The following is a 15,860-nucleotide window of genomic DNA, read 5'->3' on the forward strand; positions in this document are numbered from 1 at the left end:
TGACGAGCGACAATAAAAGCGCACCCAACGATCGGTTGCTGGAACTCAAGTCCCTTTATTAAGCGAAGAGAAATGGTGAACCCCCCCCCCCCCCCCCCCGGTCCCCGATGGCGCGGCGGCGCAGGCGTGGAACACGATATCTCACGCGTCATACATCCGGCGGGTCAGGTAACGCGAACCGCTCGAGCAAGCGTGAGAAAGGCACCTTCAGCGAGCCGTGAAGTGCGCGTCCACTACGTTTTTACGACTGACTCCAAGCGAACATTGCTGATGTTCGGCCACCTCCCAAGCGCCTCGTAACAACGTTTGCAGCTAGTTCAGATGGGACGCGACAGAAGAAATCGCGCTCGACGGTATTTTAATTATGACAGCGTCTCAAAGACATCGACATGCCAGATTGAGGACTGTCAGCACGTTGTGTCGGGCGACCATGGTGGGAACCTCGAGCGTCATTTGCAGCGACACCACAAGGAAGTGTACGGCAACATTCAGGCCGACAAAGCCCACTCTACAAAGCGTGTTGCGTCGGACGAGGCGGAAGGCCCTCCTACGGCAAAGCACAGGCAAGTGGATATACAGAACATGTTTAAACCCATTTCACCGAAGTGTGTTTCGCTCGAAATAACAGAGGACATCATCATGAATAGCTGCGTTGAACTAGTCACAAGAAACGGTCGGCCGTTTCGTCTAATTGATGACTCAGGCTTTCGGAAAATAATCGACCCGGTCCTAAAAGCGCTCAATGCTAAGCGAGCCATCACAGCAGAGACTGTAAAGGACAGGGTCCAGGAAGAAGCAAAGAGCAAGCGAGAAGAAATTTCGCAGTCGCTGAAAAATCGGATGTTTTCTTTAAAAATCGACAGCGCGTCGCGACTTGACAGGGCTCTGCTTGGCATCAACGCGCAGTATACCGAAAATGGAAAACTAATTCTTCAACCTCTGGCCATGAAGGAGCTTTACGATAGGCACACTGCCGAGCATTTGACATCACAGGTGAAAAACACTCTGTCTCGCTACGACCTCAGTGTCACCCAGTTGTACAGTGTCACAACTGACAACGGTGCAAACATGCTAAAGGCTGCTCGCCTTCTCAGTGAAACAAACGATGACCCCGACGCTTCCAGTTCAGACGAGGATGACGATAGCGGCTACCCTGAATATGGATATTGCGGCTCTCTGATGGACGATTCAGAAGACGCCGAGTGCCTTGGTCTTGATGGAGCCGATTTTAAGATAGGCTTCAGGTATGCTGCGCACACGCTGCAACTGGCAGTCAGCGATGCTCTTAAGGACTCCGGTTCAAACACCCTCGTTGCACAGTGTCGCGCACACGTGAAGAAACTGCGCGTACAAAGTGCAATGCGTTTGATAAGAAAGGTAGGGCTAAGGAAGCCTGCTATTGTTATTTATTTATTTATTTATTTATTTATTTATTTATTTATTTATTTATTTATTTATTTATTTAAGTACCCTAAGGGCCCGGGCGGGCATTACATAGGGGGGGATCGAGGTGTAACGCACTAATAATAACATTATATGAAAAATAACATCGTGTGAACAGAAAAGCAAGAAAAACAGTAATACAAGAATTGCACTCCGAAATCGCAGAGTACAACGCTAAACAAAACTATGAAACAAACAATAACAAGCGATATAATGTCGTACAGGGAAGAACCAATATGTTTACAACATAACAGACACAATGAAATTAAAGTTAGATATTGCTTTCAGTCGTTAAAAAGGAGAGAAGTGCTGTTTGAAAAGAAGGAGCGTCTGTTGGTGTGGCTAGGTTTGCAGGTAAATAATTCCATTCGTTTATGGCCAATACAAGAGGAGAATTCTGATATTTTTTTTGTGCGGGCAAAAATGGGATTAAATTTGTAAGCATGATCTACGCGTGCCGAAGTATATGGTGCCGGAACGATAAATTTGCGAGCGAAGGCCGATGGGTCATGGTACAGTGCATGGAAAAAAGATAACCTTGAAAATTGCCTGCACAGGGTGAGAGGGGGAAGATTTAGTTGCTCTTTCAAGGCAGAAACGCTTTTGTATCGCGAGTATGAAGACATAATAAATCGAGCGGCTTTGTTTCGCACTGATTCAATTGTGTTATTAAGTCCAATTTGGTGAGGATGCCATATTATTGGCGCGTATTCGAGAGAAGGGCGAATCAGGGTATTATACGCCTGAAGCTTCGTGTCAGAATTAGCCAGATGAAGGCGACGTTTAAGCAATCCAAGCTTTTTAAACGCCTTCGAAGTGATTTTTTCTATGTGGGGACCCCATTTTAAGTCGGAGGTCAATGTTACGCCCAGGTATTTAAAGGATGAAACCGTCTGAATTTCGGAGTCATTTATTAGATAAATATAACTATCTGATCTAGTTACGGAAGAAAATAGGACGTGTTTAGTTTGTTCTGCGTTTATTTGCATTTGCCATTTTTGGCACCATTTAGTTAGTGTTGATAAGTCAAGCTGAAGTGCACTAACATTATTGATTGCCCGACATGCTGGATGTCGACATTGAACATGTTGACCAGGTTCGTTGAACTGAAGGACTTCGCTAAAGACTTCCTTTCACGCGAACAGACCACAAGTTGGACTGACAGCATGTGGGCAAAAGTAGAAGGGCTGATCCAATCCCTTCAGCCAGCACAAGAAGCCACGAAGGTGCTTCAGACAGAACTGACAATCGGAGATTTCTATGGTGCTTGGCTGACGTGTTCCATGAAGACATCAGCGATACCGTCGCCACTGGCACAGGCCCTGGTTCAGTCCATGAAGAAACGAGAACGAAATCTCTGCAGTACGAATATCTTTTGTGCTGCATTGTACATGGACCACCGCTATCGCCTTCTGCTGACACCTGATCAAAAATATCAAGCGAGGATGCATCTGTGCAAAACCTGGAAGCGAATCACAGCCTTCACAGGCCTTCAGCAGAAGCAATGTAGCAGCTGCATTTCAGAGAGCACCGCTGCGCCCACTTCTGAAGAACCGGAGGACGCCCTCGAAGCGTTTCTGAAAACGAAGGAAGCTGAGGCTGGAACTGAATCGCGTTTGACAAGTGAGCCAGGATAATCGGACATGGTACTTTTGCTAGAAATGCTGGACAAAGAGCCGCGCCTTCCAAGAAGCACAAATATGTTGAAATTTTGGGAAGAGCGCAAAGAGCGGCAGCCGGAGCTATACATGTTAGCACAAGTGGCCCTTGGTGTGCCAGCCACACAAGTCAGTGTGGAGAGGGCATTTTCTGCACTGAAGTTTGTTTTGTCGGATCAGCGGTCTCGATTGTCGGAGAGTACACTCGATGATCTGCTGCTTCTGAAATCGTGCTCACTTCCTTAAAGATAATGCGGGATTCAAATAGGAGGAAAAATAAATACTAAGGTTTTGTTGTTACTTTTCTTCGAAGTCTCTTGCAGAGTCCCTCTTAATCATATGGTAGTTTTGGGACGTAAACACCCAATTATGACGTTACTAATTAATTTATCAATTAATATTATATAAATTTTATTACGTATTCTATTACTGTTTATTTTATAAAAAATACCTTACGAACCGTTACGGAACGTTTTTTTTTCGTTCCGGAACAGAAACGGAACGTAACTTTTTTCTGGGGAATGAAACAAAAAACGGAGCGAAAAACATTTCGTTCCGACACCCTGTGTGCGCTCAATGTAGGAGTACGCATGTGTTTTCTGGGATCCCTACACCAAAGAGCTGGTTGATACGCTCGAAAACATACAGAATAGGGCAGAGCGATTCGTATTAGGCATTGGCACTGTCAACTTAGGAGGAGGGAAAGTAAAAGTAAACTTAAATGGTAAGACGGGAAAGATCATCGACGAAACCTGAGGTTGAAATTTTTTCGTAATATCTATCATTCCAAAACTGGAATAGAAGGGGAGAAGTATATCCAAGCGCCATTCTACATATCCCAAAGTGGGATCGCTAGCTTGAAGCAAATTATTAACTTTCCTTTAAGGTGACGCCTTGCGCGATTCATTTTATTTTGCATCAAGATGAGAGTGTAATTATCTTCCACGTATGACTTTATCCAGTTTATAATTACGATTTTCACCGCGCTTTGTAGAATTATTTTGTTATTTGGTCTCATATTTGATGCTTAGTGTTATGTATCTCCCTGCTGTAATGCATGCAAGGGCAAGCAGGTATGAAATAAATAAATAAATAAATAAATAAATAAATAAATACATAAATAAAAATAACTGAACAAATATTAAATAAATAAATAAATAAATAAATAAATAAATAAATAAACTTGCGGAGCCGCAAGTTCGCCTCCGACTGGTTGAGAACCCTACGCATTCAAACTTGACCAATGAAATATTTATTGCTTTATTCATTGCAGTATTCAAGGTTTGGTGTATGAATACTACAATTGCTAAGTTATTTGTTTGAAAGAAAATATAAAACTCTTGTCTTACGCCTTTTCTTGCGTGAACACAGAGGGATACAACTGCAGCCATCTGAAGAAGGGCGTCATTCGCAACACGTCTAGAATTTTCTTAACGTAGTACGACTTTAGAGGAAAATTAAGTTCTTTTGGACTATTAAGGAGTGTGCACGTAACTCACGAAAATAACAAAAAAGATATATTGAAACTGAAAGTACTTTTTTGATCTCTTCTAGGATCAGCCATGTGAAAGATAATCAGAAAAGGTGATCGAGTAGAAAATTTCTTTGCAAGAAAAATGGGCAAATACTGGACATACTTTTTGTGTGAAGTAACTTATATTGAATGCTGCTGACTGTTTTGTGGAGTACCGAACCGCTTCGTAAAGGCATTCGCACGGGTTTTATATAGGCCTCCTGCGCTGGAGTTTTGGCGACATGTAGCGCCCCTTGCGGCCAACGCCTCTGGGTAGTACAAAAGCAGACGACTCTCGCCGCCCTCCATGTGTTTTCAATTACAAGCAAGAGTGAAAGTTGGTTCTGGCGCTTTGTGGTGTGTTTAAATGACTGCATACTGTATGAAATAGCCCTTAAAGCAGTTGCAGAGGCTAAACAAAATAATATCCGCTAAAAGAAGCCGATTTGTCGGCTTTCTTTTGAGCGAGCTGTCGCGGTGGTCGCGGCGTGGGACAGTACCGAGAGGTCGGGTGGTTGAACGATAGTTAGTTTTTTATTCTTGCGTGCGGTCGACAAAGGAAATTTCACGAGTAGCATAAACACGGAACGCTGCTCATCCTATATCTGAGGTAACTGCAAAAGGTTGCTTCAGCGGGAGCATGCAAGCGAACGCAAGGATTGCGCAGCCGACCCAGCTGACACTGCTGGCCTGGCACCGCCTCTGAAACGAGTGGAATTTTTGTTTCGTATTTTCGCAAACTAAATGATTCTTGCGTAGCGTTTTACGCCGCACAATTTACGAACGGCAGGGTACACGTATACTAGCGAGTAGGTGGGGCGATAGCGCCAAATAAACAAATTAAGCGCTATTAAAGGACGCAAAACACGCACCAAATCACACGCCCGCTGCCTGCAGAGATGTGTACTTCTATAACATCACATAACACAGCATAGCATAACAGCCGCATACACGGCGCGGAGCCCCGAATATTTACATACAATCATCACTGACTGTGTTGGTATTCTAGTGCAGGGGTCGTCGAATCTGAAAGCCGACACGCCAGTTTTGACTTCAAATGGATTTATACAGCGAGACAAGAACAGAGAATTGGCTTCTTCATGTTGAATTTCTCTCCCCCCCCCATCTTCACACTTCGCCAGATTATTGTCATATTATTAGAAATTCGCTGAATGTTTTCCCTTTACATTCAAAGCCCCCCTCCTCCTCCCCCCGATTCGCTGTCCAGCCCTCCGCCGTGTCGGCCGCATGGAACTCAGCCGTTGCTGACTATCATTCTAGGCTATCAAGTGCGAACTGGGAATGTATGCTGCAAGAGCGTAATTAAGTAAAGTGAGAGCAAACAAGGAAAGCGAGCGGCCTCTTAGGTCGCCCGACCACTTTGTTTTACGGTCACTAATTTCGGAATCGCAAAACAGATTTCACGCATCTGACGGTCGCGGCATTTTGTCACTGAGACACGCAACAAAACGGCAAGCTAACGCTGTACAATGTATTCGTAACGGCGACGTAAACGAGCACTGTTTAATGAAAGTGCACGCATAGTGTGCAGGTACGCAAAAGAGCGGCGCACCGCAGCAGGCGACCCTGCGGTCCGCCGGACTCGCTGGCTTTTTAAAGCGCAATCATCCCCGATTGCGTCACTCTTCTTGGCTGTTTTTGAGAAGTCTTTGTCACCTAGAGTATTAGTTTAAACTAGACATTTCACTTAAAATTTCACTTCGTACGACCATCGATCGGTGAACCTGCGAGTAGCGGACGCCGTCATGGTACCGGAACTTTCTTCGGCGCTGTAAACGTGTTTAGCGCGGCAAAGCTTTTTCCCCTAATGCCAAGTTGATCGCTGAAATAGACCGGACTCGTCGGGGATGAGCTGGTGACCACGTCGCAAGATAATCGGGAGCGTCGAGCTCATTTTGCTTCTGTCAACACGGGATCCTATGGGACCCGCACAGCTTTGTACTACCCGGAAGTACTGCCCGGAAGCCGCTTGCGCAGCGCCCCCTGGGCAGCGCAGGAGGCCTATACAAAAAAACTGGTCAAGCAGCCGTTGTAAAAATAGTTGATTTTGTCAGAGCATGAAAGTGTTGTCTGAAAAGAAACTGCCTGAAAGCGGCACTTTCATCTTTGTGAAATTCAACCCACTAAAGTATGCGCCTTCCGCCCCCCCCCCCCCATCCTTCCTTGTTTATTACAGGTAAGCCGCCCCACAGAAGATATCAGGACCTGGACAATACATCTTCTATTCCAGCTCTGGAAAGGAATGAATATTTGCCGTCTTCGACCGTAAAAGAGGCACATCAATAAAAGGAACGACCATTTGTGAGCACTGTTGAATAAATTAATTTTGGTGTAAACTGACGCTGATAATTAAGCCAGGCTGCGCTGAAGGCTGGACGGCTGGTGGTTGCGCGCGGGCTGACTTTGAAGTGGGTGCATTGGACCCAAAATGGTGGGTTTGTGCTGCTGTACAGCGCGATTGAGTCATCTGCTTGCGCTGCATGCACTGGTCGTCCACCGGCCTCAGTACAGTTAACGTACTGTGGCTGAACTACAATGCCCGTAGCACGGCCGAATTTCCGGAAGCTTTAGTCCGGTTGGAGTCCGACAACCGCATCTCGGCTGTCCTCCAGTGGCCGTACTTCGGCCGCACACGGGTGGCTTTGGGATGGCCGGAGCCCTACGGCTGGAATCTGGCCGTATGAACGTAAGCCGGTCGACTGGCCGACGGACACTGGCCGTTGGACTGTGATGGGAGTACGGCCGTGTAAGGCCAAAAGGCCCACATTTGGACACGGGCCGAACATGGTTGCCGGAGAAAGGCCGGGCAGAAAATCACCGGCCAAAGTACACCGGCTTGAGTAAGGCCGAACAGTCCTGTGCTGCCTGGGCCCAGGCAGCACAGGACTGTTCGGCCTAAAACAGGCCGGTGTACTTTGGCCGGTGATTTTCTGTCCGGCCGTTTTCCGGCAGCCATGTTCGGCCCATGTCCAAATGTGGGCCTTTTGGCCGTATACGGCCGTACTCCCATGGCTGTCCAACGGCCAGTGTCCGTCGGCCAGTCGACCGGCTTACGGTCATACGGCCAGATTCCAGCCGTAGGGCTCCGGCCATTCCAAAGCCACCCGTGTACGGCCGAAGTACGGCCGCCGGAGGACAGCCGAGATGCGGTCGTCGGACTCCAGCCGGACTAAAGCTACCGGAAATACGGCCGTGCTACGGGCATTGGAGTTCAGCCACAGTACGTTAACTGTACTGAGGCCGGTCAGTGCATGTCGCGCAAGCAGATGACTCATTCGCGCAGTGCAGAAGCAGCACAAACCCAGCATTTTGGGTCCAATACAGCCACATCAAAGTGAGCTCGCGCGCAACCACCAGCCGTCAAGCTTTCAGCGCAGCCTTGCTTAATTACCAGCCTCAGTTGACAGCAAAATTCATTTATTAAACAGTGCTCACAAATTGTCGTTCCTTTAATTGCTGTGCCTCTCTTACTGCCGAACACAGAAAATATTCAGTTCTTTGTAGAGCTTGAATAGATGTATTGTCCCAGTCCTGATATCCTCTGTGGGGCGGCTTACCTGTAATAAATGGGGAAAGAGGGGGGGGGGGCGGAGGGCGCATACTTTAGTGGGTTGAATTTCAGAGAGATAAATTGCGCCGCTTTTAGCCAATTTCTTTCAGGGCAATATTCCGGAACACTTTCATGCTATGGCTACATAAACTATTTTTATAACAGTTGCTTTACCAATTTTGCTGTATATAAAACTGGCGTGAATGCCTTTACGAAGCGTTTTGGTTCTAAACAAAACACTCAGGAGCATTTAATATAACTCCTTCACAAAAAAGTATGTCCAGTTTTTGCCCATTTTCCTTGCAAAGACATTTTCTACTCGATCAACTTTTCTGATGATCTTGCGCAGGGCTGATCCTAAGAAGGAGCGAACAGGTACTTTCATTTTCAATCTATTTTAATGTTGTTTTCATGAGTATAGGTCCACACCACTTAATAGTCCAAAAGAACTTAATTTACTTCTAATGTCATACTACATTCAAAAAAGTCTAGACGAGTTGCGAATGACGCCCTGTTTCAGGTGGCTGCAGTTGTATCCCTCTGTGTTCACGCAAGGAAAGGCGTAAAATTAGAGTTTTATATTTTCTTTCAAACAAATAACTTAGCAATTGTAGTATTCATAAACCAAACCTTGCATACTGCAATGAATAGGGCAATAAATATTTCATTGGTTAAGGTTGAATCCGTAGGGTTCTCAACCCGTCGGAGGCAAACCTGCGCCTCTGGAAGTTTATTTATTTATTTATTTATTTATTTATTTATTTTTATTCATTTATTTATTCATTGTTTTACTTATTTATTTATTTATTTATTTATTTGATGCCTACTTGCCTTTGCATGCATTACACAAGGGAGATACATAACACTAAGCATTAAATATGAGACAAAATAACAAAATAATTCTACAAAGCGCGTTGAAAATCGTCAATATAAACAGTTAATGCAATCATACGTGGAAGATAATTACACTGCAGTATTGATGTAAAATAAAATGAATCGCGCAAGGCGTCACCTTTAAAGGAAAGTTAATAATTTGCTTTAAGCTAGCGGTCCCACTTTGCGATATGTAGAATGGCGCTTGGACATACTTCTCCCCTTCTACTCCAGTTTTCGAATGATAGATATTACGAAAAAAGTTCAACCTGTGGTTTCGTCTGTGATCTTTCACGTCCTGCCATTTCAGTTTACTTTTAGGTTCTCTCATGCTAAGTTGAGCGTGCCAATTACCTAATACGAATCGCACTGACATATTCTGCATGTTTTCGAGCGTATCAACCAGCTCTTTGGTGTAGGGATTCACGAAAACACATGCGTACTCCAAGATTGAGCGCACATGATTGAAATACGGTTGTTCTTTTCAGTTAGATGGAGGTTCACTAAAATTTCGTCTCAGAAAGCCAAAAACATATGCAGCCGTAACTTTTATGGTGTGAACCTGCCTATTTAACCTCTAACCACTCCCTAAATAAACTCCTAGGTATTTATATTCCTCGGCCGTTGTCACAGCAGCATAATTTACGGTATACGTATTCAATTGTAATGAAGGTTTTCTTTTAAAGGTGCCATGTTAACACACTGTTTAACATCCAAAAACTTTTCTGAATCAGCACACCAGGATGTTATTAAATTCGAATAAAGCTGCAGGTATACGGAATCACGTTCATTCGCTATAGTCCGGTAAACTACACAGTACTTTTGAACAAAGCTATAGGGCCAATAGTAATAACAATGCAAAAACCGATTCATTCAGTTCATAGAATGAAATGTACTACGCAGAAGGAGATATGGAACAACATCATTTGCTTTTTTGCAGTCCAAGAATATATAGTCAACCACTTTAAGCTTATCTATTGCAAGAGCCAAATCGTGCGTGAACTCAACAATCTGCGTTGAGCAAGAAAATCCTGACAAAATCCGTGTTTGCTAGGATGCTGGCGATTATGTTTAACCAAATGAGTCATATCCCAAGAGTAGCTAAGCTCACCTTCAAACATCGGAACTAAAATAACAGCTAGGCTTCGTCAGTGACGAGGCTCTGTTGTTATCGCAAATTTAAAATAGTTTTTTTTTCTATATAGGCAGTCGTAAAATCCCATGAAGTAACATAGTGCAGGGCATGAAGTTGATCCTACCAATGCGCGAACGAGTCTCTTCTACGTTTATCACCAACAACATAGTGCAACATTGCTTGTCGCAGTTTAATTGTACGCAGAATAACTTGCGCTTTTGCTCGCACTTGCCTTTCTTTGGTGGGGAGTCCTTGACATGGTGGCGGTTTAGCTCCTGCGTGGTGGCCGCTTGCTCGACGCCCTTGAAGGCCAGTTATTCTGGTGAACCATCTCCATCTCGGATCGGACATCTCTGCCGGGTCGATGTCTCCAATACTCTCCATTTCTTGAGGGGGCGAATAGCCTCGAGCTGATGCGTCGAAGAAGCCGGCGGCAGAGGCGTCGTAGCGGCGATGACTGGCGAGGCTTTGCTCACCCGTCGGTGTGGCACAGTCTTCTTGTGGCAATAAATGGCATTTCGATGGCCTAAAAGGTTCCCTGCTAATGTCCAGTGAGTCCTTGCACCTTGCCCGTTTACCGAGAACACTCATTAATGTTTGAAAAACGATGTTCGTTCATTTAAAACGTAGAAACACTGAGCGGATGAAAAACGCGTCCCCGTGGTTCGGCTCTCTAACGGCTTCTTCTGCCCCCAGGAAAAAACCGGTCGGTCTCCTTCCAAACACGTCTGTGCATGAATTCTCGGCGCCCATGCGCGTGCCGTTGTTCGGCTGTATGCCGTTTGCCGAAAAAATGACGTATAGCCAGATACCTTACGTAGGCCGGTCTCCTCTTGAACACCGTTTGCCAAATATTCGATGGCCATTCGCTTGCCGTAATTCGGCCGAGGACAGCTAACCGAATGAAAAACGTATATTCTGGGGCCGTACGTCGGCCGGTATCCTTCATAACACTGGTTGCCCGAAGAAAACGAATATTCTACCCCCGGACGCGCGGTTCACCGTTGAAACAACGAATGCACGGCAGCCGCGCTCCGGCCGGTCTCCTTTCGAACACCAACTGCCGCAAGAATACGCATATTCTGTGGTCGGTCGCTAGCCGTGCTTCGGCCTGTTACCGCTTCCCGAAGAAAAAACGGATGCCCTAAGGCCGTACTTCGGCCGTTCTCTTTCTCAACATCGGCAGCCGTAAGAGAACTGAATATCTGGCAGCCGGTTAGCTGCCGTTGTGCGTCCGTACACGGGCGGACGGAAAAATACCGAAGCGCTGGTTGCCGAATGTTGGCCGTTCAACGCATGATCAGTGGCTGCCAGAACCTGGATGCTGGCCGGACATGCCAGAAAACGGCCATAGACGGGCCTGTCTTGGGGCACACTTTCTGTTCAGCCTGGGAATTTAAGGAGCGGACACTTGGCAATGAAAGAACAACCACGGTTAAGCCATGTATACATCAGATATCTAAGAACCTGAGAAGATCGCACACCGCTGCGAAATCGGGTCTTTTCAGCACCTGAAAGACGTTTTAGGCTTTGCAGAGCCGTCAATGGCCACCATAAAAAGGCTGCCAAATGCGAAACAAAGCACTGCCACCCCTTCGTGCCATGTGCATACAGAGCAGTGTACTCTACACCGCTGTCTTGCAGCAAACACTACGTGGCGCACACATGCAGATGCCTCAACGCCCAACTCAAGGAGCACCAGAAAAATTTGGTAATGGCATGGCAGCGTGGAACCATCTGGCTCTACATTGCTGCGGTTCCTGCGGCACCACACTTTTTGATAGGTGTTCGGTTATTGGCAGGCATGGTAAAGAATTGGGGGCAGCAGAAATTCACAGATTTGGTAATTATTGTGTAAGCAGGCCCTCGGTGTCTGTTTAAAAACAGGCACGTGAATTTCTTGCAGCTTAACTAACACTCCTAACTTTCAATTGCCAGTATTGCATTTTTGTGTGTTTTGGGGCACTTTCTGCTATTTGATCATAGTTAGACATTATGTTACACTGTGAACGAATGCCTGCATGTATCATGCTCCGGTGTAGAGAAATTTTTGTCCTTTGTTTGGGCTCCATATGCTTCTGTTCACATTGTAAACATTCATGACCTACGTTTTAGTTTCTTTTCGCTGGATGGGTCTATAGCGAGGCAGCTATAGCAATCACCTTCGGTGCGTTGCAACCCAATTCTTTTGTGCAACAATCTGCATTTCATTTAGCTTAGCAGATTTCATTTAGAAGAGGAGGCTCCTAAAAAGTATGCCATTATGAAGGTGCATTTATAACTATCTGTGCAAACGTCGCCATACTCATGTTTTAAGAGGAAAGTAGTTCACAAATTGGTATGAAGGAAAGCTCCTTCAAGTATTTTCTATATTTTGGTTAGTTTCAGGCCAACCTTTCACTGCTACTCGCCAAGGTGGCTCAATGGCTAAGGCGTTGTGCTGCTGAGCACGAGGACACGGGTTGAATTCCTGGCCTTGGCGGCCGCTTTTTTATGGACGTGAAAAGCAAAAACACCCATCTGTACCAGATTTTGGCGCACGTTAAGGATCCTCAGGGGGTCCAAAATAATCCGGAGCCCTCAAATACGGCGTGCCTCATCGCATGCATTGTGTTGGCGCGTTAAACCCTACAATGAATCAAACTTTCACGGCCAAACCTTTGCAGGCATAGTTTTCCACCTCTAATGCAATCAGAGACAGCGCCCCATTAGTTTTTGTGATTGTTTCTTATATAGTGGTTGTTGTTTTGTTACAGCTACAGCAACTTTGCAAGTTGCAGCAAGGAGGGTGTGAATTTCAAGCAAAACTCCAAGAACACTACAGTGCAACGGCATAGGTTGTACTTATTTAGACCTGCCCACTTAGCGACATAAAATTTGGGGGGACAGCAGTGAGGGGGCTTAAGTTTTATTTTTAGTTTCGCCTTTCAGAAACTACCAATACTGGAAACTGATATCAGAAAGGGGTAATGGTGTTTATTTTAGGCTGATTTGTTCTTTCATCATAACAAACTCTACTCCTGGTTCTTATTGCGGAGAGCCAAAAAAGTCTCTATTTGTGGAGGCACCTACCGAAACATTTAGCCGCTCCCCAACCCGTGCTAGGGCCAACCTAAATTTACTGCAAATGTGAAATTTCTGCACCGTTCTGGGATAGGACCCCCCTCCTTCGGTCTACACCGTGCGCACCCTAAGTGCACACTGGGTGCGCACCCTGTGGGCACCCAGGCAACAGTGGCGTGCGACAGCCAGTCCATATTCCAATTCAATCATAATTAGCAGCCTCATAGCCCGATAACTTTGCGCGATTTGGCGTTTCTCCTTGGGTGGTGTCGGTTTATTTTGGCGGAAGCATGTGCTTGAATTTGTTGCCTAGGCATGGACCGTTGTACTTGAAGATGCTCTTGTATGGTCCTTTGGTATCTTTGAAATAAGGAATGCACTGGATGGTTCCGAGGAAGGCAGCCTGCATTGTTTACTGGCAGGGAATGAGGAGACTGGGGCAGACTTCAAGCGGAATTCTGCGAATTTTTCTTTGAAACTGAAATCGGTGAAACTGTTTTGGTGGTTTTGAAAGCGATGACTAACATTGACGAAATGTCAAGTGCATGTGCATCCTGTATTTTTTTTCTGGTGAGGGATCGTTGCTGCCTTCGGAAATTGTGGTGTTTAAGGATAGTGCTCCCTCCCAAATTTGCCAGTAATCTCGAATTGCCTGCAGGGGAGGACTTGCTTGAACTTTTACAGTAGCAGTTGCGGGCTTCATGAGCTTTCAGAACTTCTTAGAATGCATGTGCTGAAGACATGTCCAGTTGAGTGAATTCACCATAAGTAAAGCACATCTTTACACAGACACGGCAACCTCGATCGGACCGCCACCGTAGTGCATGTGCGCCCCACTCCCACCAAACTCGCATCAGTGCTTCCTACCAATATCATGCGCCAAACGTTAGCGATGAAAGATAGACCCAGATGTCGTTGTACCTATTTTAACGCTTTTAGTGAGTACTTTGGTGAACGCGGCCTGCGGGCAGCTTTTCTAAGTAATAAACACCATTCTAGCAGCACCTAGTTGCACTTAGTGGTACTCTACATGATGGTCACAATGTTCTATAAGTATTGTGGTGAGTACCAATCCACAGCACGGCAACTGTCGCAGCATCAAAAACTAACGTGCACGTGATTTAAAAAAAACAACCTCTGCGTGTGGCGGCCACTTTTCGGGAAATTCGAGGTACCATTCGTACAATGGCAAGGGGGTTAAAATTCAAGGGTCCCCCGGACAGTCCAGGAGAGTTGGTAGGTCTGCTTATTGCGTTGGTTTTATTTGTTTGTTTAATAATGATTTCATTTTTTATTTTTAGGACCAATAAACCCAGATCAAGAAGCCGACAAAGGAATTGTGGCAGCCATTATAAAGATTTTATTCATGGAGAAAACAACAAAGGAAAGACGAAGACAGATAGAAATGCAATGTAGACACAAGGACGATGCTGATAATGAAGGAATTGATAAATATACTTTGGCAATTCCACCTAGGTGCACTGCAAGGCAACAAAAAGAAGTTGCATACATTGCATAAGAACAAATAAATACCTAAAACTGACTATGGTTTCTGTATCATTTATCTAACACCTGTGTGCCATTAACAGGGCCAATGTTAATGGCCTGCTTTAGGTTATGCATGGCAGTAGACTTGTGCGGGCTTCCTCTGGCCTGCATAGGAAAATCTGAATCTAGTCATTGGTAGGCCATGAACCTGTGGTCAATATAGGCCATACATGCTTGGCCAATGGTACGCCGTACTTTGGCCCCTAGTAGGCCATACTTTGGCCACTTGTAGGCCATACGTCTTCGGCCAATGGTCGGCCAAACGTTTTGAATGGTATTAGCGGCCAAAGCAGATTGGCCAATGAATCACAGCCAAGCTCCAGTCTTACACGGCCAAGGACCGTTTTGGAGTAAGGGCCCAACACCTTGTCCGAAGATTGCCCAGGAGGAAAAGGACTGGCCAATGTTCTTTGGGCAAAGATTGACCGCACATGCTCGTGCTGCCTGGGATTCAAGCAGAAAAATTTCAACACCATTAAAAAAACCTACCAGGCACAAATGAGCACTCAGGAGCGTTGAGGAAGGGTCGAATTATCTGCATATCGGCAGGTCATCCTGCTTGGATGTCCTGCTGAAGGTCTCGTCGTTTGCTTCATTCGCAGTAAGCCCTTTCGTCCCCTCTCATTATGCGCGTACCAAAGGGACTGTCTGCGGAGTTGACGTGGACATTTCCCCGAGTGAGCTCTTTGAGGAGTTTTTGGATGCCAGGGTTAACGAGGTGTACCGCTGCTCTGGTGTGGTGGGCGACGTCCGCAGCACTACAGAATCAGTGGTCGGCACATCTGCGGATTCTCCATGCCCTTCAGAAATTAATCTGGCCTCTGATCTTCAGACTAATTCATTCTCCCCCGTCCTCCCTAATGCCACAACTTTTGGCGCTTTGGCCACAGTGCAGGAAGATTTAAATCCTTCACACGCTGTTGCAATTGCGGGGCCGATCATCTGGCTATCCAGTGTACTGCGGATGAAGTTATACCCTGCCTCATTCGAGCTGCTCATCCAGCGCACTACTCGAACTGCCCAGACCGGACAACAAAAGTCAATGTCTCGGAGATG

The 15,860-nt window shown here is 45.8% G+C and overlaps 1 pseudogene; it reads left to right on the forward strand.

Moving 5' to 3' along the window:
* Positions 1–202: 202 nt before the first annotated feature.
* On the forward strand, positions 203–3,377 carry LOC144139526 (uncharacterized; annotated as a pseudogene).
* Positions 3,378–15,860: the final 12,483 nt, after the last annotated feature.

This window comes from Haemaphysalis longicornis, unplaced genomic scaffold, assembly GCF_048455015.1.
Source record: "Haemaphysalis longicornis isolate Haplotype H1 unplaced genomic scaffold, Haemaphysalis longicornis Haplotype H1 scaffold_5, whole genome shotgun sequence".
Classification (NCBI taxonomy): Eukaryota; Metazoa; Arthropoda; class Arachnida; order Ixodida; family Ixodidae; genus Haemaphysalis; species Haemaphysalis longicornis.